Below are 13,267 nucleotides of genomic sequence, written 5' to 3'. Positions count from 1 at the left end.
ACCACACTTGTGCTTCAAAGTAGCACCATGATCTTCATGATAGAGAGTCTCCTATGATATCACTTTCATATACTAGTGGGAAATTTTCATTATAGAACTTGGCTTGTATATTCCAATGATGGGCTTCCTCAAAATGCCCTAGGTCTTGTGAGCAAGCGAGTTGGATGCACACCCACTTAGTTTCTTTTGTTGAGCTTTCATATACTTATAGCTTTAGTGCATCTGTTGTATGACAATCTCTACTCACTCATATTGATATCTATTGATGGGCATCTCCATAGCCCGTCGATACGCCTAGTTGATGTGAGACTATCTTCTCCTTTTTGTCTTCTCCACAACCGCCATTCTATTCCACATATAGTGATATGTCCATGGCTCACGCTCATGTATTGTGTGAAGATTGAAAAGTTTGAGAACACCAAAAGTATGAAACAATTGATTGGCTTCTCATCGGGGTTGTGCATGATTAAATACTTTATGTGATGAAGATAGAGCATAGCCAGACTATATGATTTTGTAGGGATAACTTTCTTTGGCCATGTTATTTTGAGAAGACATAATTGCTTAGTTAGTATGCTTGAAGTATTATTATTTTTATGTCAATATTAAACTTTTGTCTTGAATCTTTCGGATCTGAACATTCATACCACAATCAAGAGAATTACATTGAAAATTATGCCAAGTAGCATTCCACATCAAAAATTCTATTTTTATCATTTACCTACTCGAGGACGAGCAGGAATTAAGCTTGGGGATGCTTGATACGTATCCAACGTATCTATAATTTTTTATTGTTCCATGATATATTATATTCTGTTTTGGATGTTTAATGGGCTTTATTATAACCTTTTATATTATTTTTGGGACTAACCTATTAACCGGAGGCCCAGCCCAAATTGTTGTTTTTTGCCTATTTCAATGTTTCGCAGAAAAAGAATATCGAACGGAGTCCAAACGGAATGAAACCTTCGGGAACGTGATTTTCGGAACAAACTTGATCCAGAGGACTTGGAGTCCACGTAAAGTAATCAACGAGGAGAGCACGAGGCAGGGGCGCGCCTACCCCCCCCCCCCAGGCGCGCCCTCCACCCTCATGGGGCCCACGTTGCTCCACCGACGTACTTCTTCCTCCTATATATACCTACGTACCCCCAAACCATCAGGGGCATCCACGAAAACCTAATTCCACCGCCACAACCTTCTGTACCCGTGAGATCCCATCTTGGGGCCTATTCCGGCGTCCTGCCGAAGGGGGCATTGATCATGGAGGGCTTCTACATCAACACCATAGCCTCTCCAATGATGTGCGAGTAGTTTACCTCAGACCTTCGGGCCCATAGTTATTAGCTAGATGGCTTCTTCTTTCTCTTTGGATCTCAATACAAAGTTCTCCTCGATTCTCTTGGAGATCTATTCGATGTAATCTTCTTTTGCGGTGTGTTTGTTGAGACCGATGAATTGTGGGTTTATGATCAAGTTTATCTATGAACAATATTTGAATCTTCTCTAAATTCTTTTATGTATGATTGGTTATCTTTGCAAGTCTCTTCGAATTATCAGTTTGGTTTGGCCTACTAGATTGATCTTTCTTGTAATGGGAGAAGTGCTTAGCTTTGGGTTTAATCTTGTGGTGTTCTTTCCCAGTGACAGCAGGGGCAGCAAGGCACGTATTGTATTGTTGTCATCGAGGATAACAAGATGGGGTTTATATCATATTGCATGAGTTTATCCCTCTACATCATGCATCTTACTTAAAGCATTACTCTGTTCTTATGAACTTAATACTCTAGATGCATGCTGGATAGCGGTCGATGTGTGGAGTAATAGTAGTAGATGCAGAATCATTTCGGTCTACTTGTCACGGACGTGATGCCTATATACATGTGACGCGCGGGTAATTAAGCTACAGTAACCCCCTCGTAATGATGCCACGTCACCTCCGATAGCATTGCTAGTCTATCGTTAGATCTAAACTGGTCCAATACATTCAAATTTAAAATAACTAGTCGTCAACCCGTGCATCTGCACGGGCTAGCATCATAAAACTATCGTTGTTGAATAAAATACCTTTCAAGCCGAAATTGATATTAAGTTGCTTATGAAAGAACTTCAATTGAGAAATTTGTATTTGAATTAGTAACCAAGTGTAATATAATATAACAGATGAATGATTCACTGATTGTCATACTTACCAGGTTATATTTAATCCACATGCAGAAGTACACAATTGGCATTACATTGCTACTTCTTTCAATTAATATCAAGCTTTTTCTTCTGATCTATATAGATATCAGTTTAGAGGCCAAGCACGGTTGATGAAAAGACGTTTATCCATGTACGGATATGATGATACTTATTTATTGGCATGTTTTCATCCTCTATTTTTTGTTTGTGTTTTTGACCTGCTCTATTTATTGTGTAGATTGATGCTGCAAATTACTGTACCACGAAAGAGTGAGAGACAAAAGGTACTTCACTTGAAGCAATATAGATTGATAACATCTATTGTAAGTGATATTAGATGGATATTACCTGCAGAACGTCTAACACGATGAAATTTTTTGTTTGCATGAATGCAACCTAACCAAGGAAAACCTAGTTGTACTGAAATTTGGACATTCATTCATCAAGCACAACTTCACGGGTTGCATTAAAATTCAGACAACCATGTCACATAATGGAAAAGAGAGATACATATGCATACGGAGGAAAATATTACATTAGTAGCTGAGGGCAAGAAAACTGGGCGCTTCTCAATTTCTATGCTTAGTTGTGTTCTGAAATTAATTATTAAGCCAATAGTTTCATTTGTAATTTAGAAACAAAATATTTTTGGAAATATTTTTTTACTAAATGAATATCGAGCAATCGGGCAAAATGATAAGGAAATGTATCATCCCTTTTTTGACAGCTTATCAATGCATTCCATAATTAATTATTTTTTGCAGAGAAGAGAGTGCTAGTGAAATAAAATAAAATTACAATAACTAAATGTGTATTGCTGAAGCATTTTGATTTAATCTTAAAACAAAACATAGTCACATGATCTGTAAGAGAAAAAATATCTGTAGATTCTTTTTCAAACTCAACATGCACAGTTCATTAATTGTATGAGTCCTTAAGCTTACTTTTACCAAAGCGCTGTTAACAGAGAGCCTCGATAGAACCCTTATGGTATTAGCTAAGGGGAGGTTTCGTGTGACTTTTTGTTATTTCTCCAGCTTACCTTTTTCGAGTTGCCACTGACTGGTGGATGTTTTAAGATTGTCAGAATCAACATTCAATTAGTAATGGGTATAATATAGTGTAGGAAACATGGAATTCTACCAATAGCTAGACTCGATCAATAAGCAATATAGATTTGCCCCAATGGCAGTGTTAACATGAAAATAACAGAAGGTGAGAGATAAAAGCTAGGTGGTAGGACTGTAAAGAGTGGCTGCAAGTCAGCGTCTCTAGTATTCAGTCACAAAGACATTCAACTCCACCAGAGCAATTCTCAGCCATGCTTCCTTCTCAGTAGCACAATAGCTGGAAAAATGTAACTTTCTTAATAACTATACATCAATACCGCAAATACACACTTACTGTGCCAGATTCCAAACTTAGTACAAATTCCCCTCTCCAGTTCATCTTGAAATTAAGAGATCAGAAGAAAGTAAGATTTCCAATTGTGCTATACCAATCAGGATACATTTATTGTTAAAAACTATATACATAGATGATCATGCGGCCAGAGCTATCGCTCAGCAACAATAGTCCAGTTCTCTTTTGTCCGCCACTTTCTCAAACTTAAGCTGAATCCATGTTCTCATTTGTAATTACATGGAGTCTGTTCCTATCCCTATGCAGTTACAAATGAGCAGACTCCATGTTACCTGGTATTTATCAAGTCAAAAGAGAATGGCATTTAGCACGGAAGGCTGAAATTTCTAGGCATCAATCTTGTGAACAGATGAATTATGAAGCAAAAGATACATACTGCAGAGGAAAACTACATGAGAAATGATTAATGGAAAACAATATAATTTGTTTATTGTACGAACTGAAAACACCGGAGAACCAATATACTTCTTATAGTAATAATTCTATCCAAAAAGTAATCGATTATGGGAGTATCTAACGCTGATTTAAGCAGACATTTTAATAAAAACATGTCAAAGAATTATATCCAACTAATTACTAAAACGGGATTTACTGTCAGTATACAACTATATTCAGTTAGAAATTATGGAGATCCAAGGAGAATTATCTAGGTTGTATGACCTGAGTGCATAAATCTTACAAAGGCTAATTAATCATCAGATACCTTAACGTCTCAAAAATCTTAATCCTTAGAGTATTTCCATATCTAGAAAGAAAATAATCACAGCATGTAATTACTAAAACAGGTACAAAATACAGTCAACTCGATTTTTCATTTTTACAGAACTGGTGAGCATGACATTGAGCTATCGTCTCACTAAAATGTAGCAGCCAATGGGACCCGCAGAAACCTATACATCTAGAAGAAAATAGCATCCAAAATTGTGCCGTTGAAGGGAACTGATACTCAGACCAAGATAAAGTCTGCCTCATGGCCACACACACACACTCAGTTACAATCAACTTAGTCGGACTGTGAGAAGAGCTTGTGTGTACATATTGGACACTACCTGGATACATATAGATTGTTGTGATGGAAGTCTCAGGCTCGTAATGTGGAGATGGATGACTCAAGCAGAGCGACAACATGTGTACATGCCAATTACACATAGAAAATAATATAGTGGTTACTTATCAAACTCAGTTACTGTTTCAACTGGAAACATGCAAGCGGAATTCAGAGAAGATATAATGTCGCAATCATCCAAATGTAAAAGTGGTATGAAATTGAAGGATTTCTATTAACTTACAAAATCAGAATAGTATTGTCAGAGTGCAACATTATTTCAGTTTACTAAAAACTCAAAAATGCTTGATAGTTAAGAACTTCTTTGGAAGTCAAGTTAAAAGTCCAGGTGGATTAATATTCTTAGGATAACTGGCCAAGTATATGTGCTATATTGAGTCTTCAGTTTAGGTTCTAGATTAAGCCATCTATGCAAGTGAACATACAGAAGACTGGATAATTTCAAATTAGATACTCTAGTTATCCAAACATAGCAAGAAATCGATGGAAGAATCAGTCCAAAAACAAATATAAGAGCATGTGCACTATAGAGGGAAACAATGGATCTATACATTGATTTTCCAATAACAATTGATGTAATTATGTGGCAACAGGAAGATGAATTCCGGGAGGTAGAAACCTATGGAGAGGCGAACCAACACCATACGTACAGAAGCCAAAATTCAAGTCAAACCTGTAGTAGAAGGTACAGTTACAATGTGACCAATGACGCGACCATACTGAAATTGGAGGTAGTTAAGATCGTATAAGGATTATATGTCCTATTTGCAACCTACTTACAAATAGTATGGTAGTGATTAAGTTTTCTCACATATTTTTTCTACAGTTCCTAGTCTACAGTACTATTTGAAGTAGATATAGTGTCACGCATGTACACTAAACATTCTGCTGCTCACAATAGAACACATAAATCTGTCAATTTCACAAAAACATATTTAGCTGACAATATTTGGATCATTATCAATGTATATACCTCCCCGCCTTAAATATGCAAATCACTAAAAGGGCACTCTGATATCTTAGGTGGTAATATATATTAGCATATTTTTGTATAAGTTAGCATCTCTAAAATCAAAACACTGGAACTCCAAAAGAAATATCATATTTATTGGAATGAACCTAGGAAATATGGATTCCATGGCTACATTTGCAGCAAAATTTCATGTGTGTTTGATAATAAAATCATAGATTTGGCTCCCTTTTCAAACACAGTACATGTATGTGCTGTAAACAGAACCTATATAACTCAAGTACGCCATACATCTAGCTTAATTTTTTGCATGGGTGACAATTTGAAAATCTTACTATGGAACTGCCAAAGATAGATTATACACAATATTAGAAATCATTTTGAGAAATCTGGAAAATTTGTAAAACTTAAAATGTTAACTTGGCTTTTTTTTAATCCCGGAAGAGAGAATTATTATATATATATACATACCACACTAACATGCAGATAATCTAACAATTAGTGTTTACTCTGAAGAAATAACATACAATGTCCAAATTCATTACATAGGAATCATCAACTAATTTTGTTGTCTAACAAATGGTTGCATGGGAGGACATGTGTAAAGCTTCCTGCAAAAAATGTAAATTGGCTAGTGGGGCAATTGATGTAGATGTAGTTTAACAGAAACTCACTGGATGGTGCCACTTTAAGCAATGCAGTTCAAACCCTAGTTGGTTCCCCTCCGCTCGCCTAAATGTATAATCTGACACAGAGAAGCGGTGAAGATAGATATGAAAAAAAAAAACTTTTGCTGTTGATGAGACGTGATGGATTAAGCCGACTTATTAGGTGTTCAGTGATGAATTCAATGGATGGAAGAATTAGGATTTAATAATTCAGGGGTATTTACCGGTGGGGTGGGACAGGAATAAGGGGAGATGAACTCGAGTTGGGTTTGGATTGTGAGTTGGAGTGCCACCAATCCAACGTAATTCCTCAACTTGACGGCCTCAAGTACCAATGGCAACCTCCTTTCTCCAAACCATCATGCATACACCTCCTCATATGATGAACCAACCGTCCTGGATTTAAAAACTTGAAATAAGAAGAGATCTAATGGTTGGGTGGGAAGGGCATTAAGGAGACATTGGATTGCAGCACGGACCATAACATTGCAATGAAATACAGAGAAGAGATCTGTATACATGGAACTCCAACAATAATAATGCGAGTTTGATACATATACACAGTGAGAAACAATACTAATGTTACACCAAAAAAATAAAAAACCTAGATAGATCCCTAAAACACAAATTACTAATCCCCGCAAGAAAAAACACAAATTACTAATGCTATTGTGATGCAATCTTTTCCAGATCGAAAGAACACGCAGATTTGGCATGTTTTTCTAGATCAAAGGGGCACATGAATCTAATGGGAAATAGAAACGCACATGGCTTACCTGAGATCATCACTACGGTCATGGATTTGAAAAGTTGAAATAAGAGGAGATCTAAAGATCTGGGAGGGAGGGATTGGAGAGATTGAGTTGCAGCATCGATGGCCAGCGACCTATGGCAGAGAACAAAGAGGGAAAGAGAGTCGGTTGGGCGCGTGGCAGCAGTGTACCTCGTGGCGCGACGGAAGTTGCAGCTTCTGCTCGCCGGCCATGAATGGGAGCGCCACCGGCCGCCGTCGTCGTCTACCTAATACTGAGACCACATCTCATGGATGGAGCCTCTAGGCCTAGGGCATGGAGAGCGGCGGAAGAGGAATAGTGTAGGAGGCGGAGGAGGAAGACGGGGAGGCGGAGGAGGAAGACGGGCCAATGAGCAGATAGTTTTTTTTTCATTATATAAAATAAGAGGCAGCCATGTGCAATAGTTAGCTCGGCTGGGATTCATCTAATAGCTGTAAGAATACATAACACGGGGTCCCACCAGATAAACGGTTCTTAATTTTTAATTAACATGGTAATTTGCAGGGAGTCTGAAATTATTATAGGTATAAAAGGCAAACAATAAAAGTTTTCTAACATTAAAATTAAAATGTTCAAATTGGGACAAATAAATCCTAAGTAACAATGGTGGAGAGACCACACTTGTAATAAATGTGTAAATACTCAAAAATGAATAAAACAGCAGCAAAATTAATTAATTAAATGCCTTTTGTATTTCGTAAAATATTAAACTATTTTATTTAGCTGTCCAAGTTAATGTGGCAGTGGCATATTTGGTAGTATCAATTATGGTGCCATTTTGGTATTTTACTAAAACAAAAATAAAAGGAAACTAAAAAAAAAGTAGTAAAGAATAAATAAAAACAGAAAAGGAACAAATAAAAGAAAGAAAACAAACACATCTAACAAAAAGAAGAACCCCCCTCCCCCGGGGCCGAATGGCTCAGCTAGCCAGCAGGCCACCAGGCCAAAAGGCCCAACCGGCCCATCCCCACTCCCCTTATCCCTGGACTCGAAACCATAACCACTACCCAACGCCACACTCTTCCCCCCATGTCGTTCCTCTCCTCTCCCCCTGATCCAGATCGGATCGGGGCTCGCACGCGCGCACCTCGAAGCCCGACGACCCCGCCGCCTGGATCGACGCCGCCTTGACCTCGTCTCGTCCCCGCCGGCCTGCCTACCCATCGTCGTCGTCCCCATCAACCACCTCGCGCCCCACTGCCTTGACCCCACGATCCCCGGTGAGGCCATGGCCTCTTCTCTCCCCTGTCCCCATATGCATGCCGACTGTCTTCCCCTTCTCTTCCCCCGGGTTGCCGCGGTCCCCGCCGATTTCGCCCGCGGTTGACGCGCTCCGGCCGCGTCCGATGCGCGCTCACCGCGTCGTGCCCGCGCCCGCACCGCGCTCGGCCACTGCCCGACCTCGCCTGCGCCTCGCCGTGCCCTGGCTACACGTGACTACTGGCCCCGCCCGGTGCTCACTGTCGTTCTGCTGCTGCTGGCACCGTCCTCGCCGCGCGCACCTAGTTGCTGCCACCGTGGTCGGCGACAACGGTCGCCGACCGCGCCTCCCCACTCCGTCGTGGCCTCGCTGCGCCGCGCACCTACCTGCGCTGTGGCGCCCGCTGCCCGCGTCGCACGTTGCGGCCTCGCGGCCCCGCCCGGGTTCGCCCCCGCTCCGGCCCCTTGCCCCGCCAGCCACGGTGGCCTCGCCGCGCTGGCCGCCCGCACCCGCGTCCCCTCGTTCGGGCGGTTACGCCCGCCCAGATGCGCCCCTGCGCCTGATCCGCTAAGGCCCCCGGGGCCAATGACAAGTGGGCCCCTGCCCAGAACGTTTTAATAAAAAATAAATATAAAATAGTAATAATAATAATTTAATTAATTAACTAAATTAATTAAGTTAATTAATCCTACTTAATTAGTCTAAATTGACCTGTTAGTCTAACTAAGCAGTAATTAGTTAACCTAACCCTAATTAACTAAACATTGTATGACAGGTGGGTCCCACTGGGCCCACATGTCAGTTTGACTTAGTCAATCCCTGTTGACTACTGATGCCAACATGACATCATTCTGATGTCATTAATCCAATTTCAATTAAATTAAATGATTAATTAAATTCCAGAAATTAGTAAATTTTTAGAAAATCATATCTTTTAATTCGTAACTTGGATTAAATTATTTTTAACATGAAAGTTGCTTAGAACGACGAGACCAATCTGGATACGCAGCCCGTTCGTCCGCCACACATCCCTAACATATCGAACACGCAACTTTTCCCCTCTGGATCACCTGTCCGAAAACGCGAAACACCAGGGATACTTTCCCGGATGTTTCCCCCTTTCGCCGGTATCACCTACTACCGCGTTAGGGCACACCTAACCCCGCTCATTGTCATGTCATGCATCGTCATGCTTATGTTTGCATTATATTTACTGTTTCTTCCCCCTCTTCTCTCCGGTAGACTACGAGACCGACGCTGCTGCACCCAGTTCGACTACGGTGTTGATGACCCCTCCTTCTTGCCAGAGCAACCAGGCAAGCCTCCCCTTGATCACCAGATATCGCCTATTCTTCTCTATACTGCTTGCATTAGAGTAGTGTAGCATGTTATTGTTCGGTTACTCCTATTCGGTTGCATAGCCTGTCATTGTTGCTACAGTCGTTGATACCTTACCCGCAATCCTAAATGCTTAGTATAGGATGCTAGTTTATCATCATTGGCCCTACATTCTTGCCAGTCTGCCTTGCTATACTATCGGGTCGTGATCACTTGGGAGGTGATCACGGGTATATACTATACATATATACATACTATACAGATGGTGACTAAAGTCGGGTTGGCTCGTTGAGTACCCGCAAGTGATTCCGATGTGGGGGCCGAAAGGACAGGTGGCTCCATCCCGGTAGAGGTGGGCCTGGGTTCCCGACGGCCCCCGACTGTTACTATGTGGCAGAGTGACAGGGCAGGTTGAGACCACCTAGGCGAGAGGTGGGCCTGGCCCTGGTCGACGTCCGCGGTTACTTCATAATAACACGCTTAACGAGATCTTGGTATTTGATCTAAGTCTGGCCACTGGCCTATACGCACTAACCAACTACGCGGGAATAGTTATGGGCACTCGGCGTCGTGGTATCAGTCGCAACCTTCTTGACGTCAGCGATAGAGCGGCGCGCGCCGGATTGGACTGGAATGCCTGCTCTTGTATTAGGGAGGCTAGGTCTGCTTTCGGCCGCCCTCGCAACGTGCAGGTGTGCAATAGGCGATGGGCCCAGACCCCTACGCCATAGGAGTTAGACCGGCGTGCTGACCTCTCTTTTGTGCCTAGGTGGGGCTGCGACGTGTTGATCTTCCGAGGCCGGGCATGTCCCAGGAAAGTGTGTCCGGCCAAATGGGATCGAGCGTGTTGGGTTATGTGGTGCACCCCTACAGGGAAGTTTATCAATTCGAATAGCCGTGTCCCTCGGTAAAAGGACGACCCAGAGTTGTACCTTGACCTTATGACAACTAGAACCGGATACTTAATAAAACACACCCAGACAAGTTCCATAGACAACCCGGTGATCGCTTTTCCACAAGGCGACAAGGGGAGGATCGTCGGGTAGGATTATGCTATGCGATGCTACTTGGAGGACCTCAATCTACTCTCTTCTACATGCTGCAAGACGGAGGTGCCAGAAGCGTAGTCTTTGATAGGACTAGCTATCCCCCTCTTATTCTGGCATTCTGCAGTTCAGTCCACTAATATGGCCTCCTTACACATATACGCATGCATATGTAGTGTAGCTCCTTGCTTGCGAGTACTTTGGATGAGTACTCACGGTTGCTTTGCTCCCTCTTTTCCCCCGTTTTCCTCTTCTTCTCGGATGCCGCAACCAGATGTTGGAGCCCAGGAGCCAGACGCCACCGTCGATGATGACTACTACACTGGAGGTGCCTCCTAGTACGTGCAGGCTGCTGACGACGACCAGGAGTAGTTAGGAAGATCCCAGCCAGGAGGCCTGCGCCTCTTTCGATCTGTATCCCAGTTTGTGCTAGCCATCTTATGGCAACTTGTTTAACTTACATCTGTACACAGATATTGTTGCTTCCGCTGACTCGTCTATGATCGAGCACTTGTATTCAAGCCCTCGAGGCCCCTGGCTTGTAATATGATGCTTGTATGACTTATTTATTTTTTTAGAGTTGTGTTGTGATATCTTCCCGTGAGTCCCTGATCTTGATCGTACACGTTTGCATGCATGATTAGTGTACGATTGAATCGGGGGCGTCACAAGTTGGCATCAGAGCCGACTGCCTGTAGGAATCTCCCTTCCAAACTCCTTGGCCGAAGTTGAGTCTAGTCATTGCAAAACTTTTACTAACATGGCTGTGTGTCTTGTGGACCCACGTCGCCATTGGGTGGCATTAGGATCTTTTATTCCTCGACCTATACTCTAGGACTCTAATCTTTCCTCTATTCGGGTTAAATGATTTTGCTAAAAAGACTAACTTTAGGTTCTCGAAAATACTTTCTCCCGGAGAGCCCCTCACTCCAGATGATCGCTTGCTGCACCAGAAGATTCTGAAGATACTCTTCGAGGTTTTTCCGAGACCCTTGTGCCCATTGACTTTACAATCCCCTACCACCGATATACCCTTATGGATAACTACCTACAATTGTCATTCATACCTTCATCCTCAGTTGCTCTTGTTATTACAAGATGCCTTAAATTGCTCTCCGTTGTTCCGAAAATCCTTTAAGCTTACTGCGTTGCAGTTCTTTACCACATGAATACCCCTATTGAAAATTCCTCGCACTTATTGAGTATCCGTTCATCCCCAGTTGTTCGTATGCTTCATAAGATACTCTGAAATACTATCCGACCTTCTGCGCATCCTCTTCAAACTATTGCTCTGCAAATACTTGTATGCTTACATTATGGATGCTCCCATATCACTAGCAATATTCACTAGTATCTTTTGACACTGTCATTTTGATCCTATTGATTCAACATGTGTGCGAATGCACACAATCATCAATCGACCCTTCTAAATTATCTTTCCGGCTCAGACGTCATTCTGAACATGAGCTGGTTCTGGACCAAACTATTTGTCGTCAATTGTGCCTCTGGTCTATCCAACTTATCCATCCTTGATCAGAGCGTCTGCTTCTGATCCCTTGTTTTGGAAATCATAATTCCTTTGTTATCTAAGCATCGAATTATGCAGATGTTCTATAATTTGATGCCCGTGCATTCTTTCTTCCTCTGATTGAGTACCGATACTCACATCAGCTCCGTTGTGGATCGCCCGATCCATTGTTGGATTTCATCCGACATCGTCCTTCATATTCAATAACCTTGTGAGCCTTTCCACGGGTATATAATGCCTTTGGTAAATTGTATCCTCTGCTTGGCCAACCATGCTCTGCTTTTGAGCTTGTGTATTTACTTTTGAAACTTGTGGTATATGTTACTAAGATGCCCGAAGGGTTGAACCTATGCCTTCCCCTAATCTGTGAGAACCTGAAAGTTTTCACAAGTCATACTCTTCTGGTGTTCTACCAGATAAAATTGCAACACTATAGTTATATCAAAGCAAGAGGTGAATGAAATGATATGCATTAAAGAAGTGGGAGTCGACCTTGAACTTTGTGTTCATGCCCATGAAAATGATGTAGACCATCTCGGAAGCTTCTTGCAAAATGATTATCCAGCTGTATGATTCTTTCCGTATTCTTGAATTGATTCCTTACAGTTATGGTTCCGACCATGCTGCCCTGATCTGATATATCTGATGGGAATTCATTCCAGTGCCTCGTCTATTTTTGGCGAGGTTAAAGTATCTACAGTCACAGGTCAATGACCCGGTTATACTTCTATCATGTTCTACCTTCGAGTATTACCCCCTGGTATCTCGAAGATGTCTTGCCATTGCATCACATCTTACTAATTTTGTTGAAGTAACGTCTTTCCTTGTCGTAGTCACTCTACGGGTTCTGGGTTGTTATCAACCAAGGACAACGACTAGTGAAATTATTCCGCACTACAAATCAAATACCCCTAGTATTTTTACTAGGAAATTCTGAACTCAATCTAGTCATTCCTAGACTATCGGTTGCTTCCTGGTCTTGCTATCTTTGACTGTGCTAGCTCATCCTTCTCTGGTGCATGAATTCTTCAGTGTGTGAGCACGACT

At 41.9% G+C, this 13,267-nt stretch overlaps 1 long non-coding RNA gene across 2 annotated transcripts; it reads right to left on the bottom strand.

Moving 5' to 3' along the window:
* Window positions 1-3,532: 3,532 nt before the first annotated feature.
* Window positions 3,533-7,489, bottom strand: LOC123092469 (uncharacterized). Of its 2 annotated transcripts, XR_006444616.1 has the most exons (5): window positions 7,254-7,489; window positions 6,535-6,706; window positions 6,317-6,387; window positions 4,656-5,345; window positions 3,533-3,878 (listed from the first exon to the last, which is right to left on the bottom strand). It is a non-coding gene; the product is annotated as an uncharacterized lncRNA (long non-coding RNA). The 2 variants fall into 2 exon arrangements; XR_006444617.1 differs by having other exon boundaries at window positions 4,656-6,387.
* Window positions 7,490-13,267: the final 5,778 nt, after the last annotated feature.

This window comes from Triticum aestivum, chromosome 4B (genome assembly GCF_018294505.1).
Source record: "Triticum aestivum cultivar Chinese Spring chromosome 4B, IWGSC CS RefSeq v2.1, whole genome shotgun sequence".
In the NCBI taxonomy this organism is placed as follows: Eukaryota; Viridiplantae; Streptophyta; class Magnoliopsida; order Poales; family Poaceae; genus Triticum; species Triticum aestivum.
The sequence above is the reverse complement of the archived record's forward strand: the minus strand, read 5'-3'. Positions and strand labels throughout refer to the sequence as shown.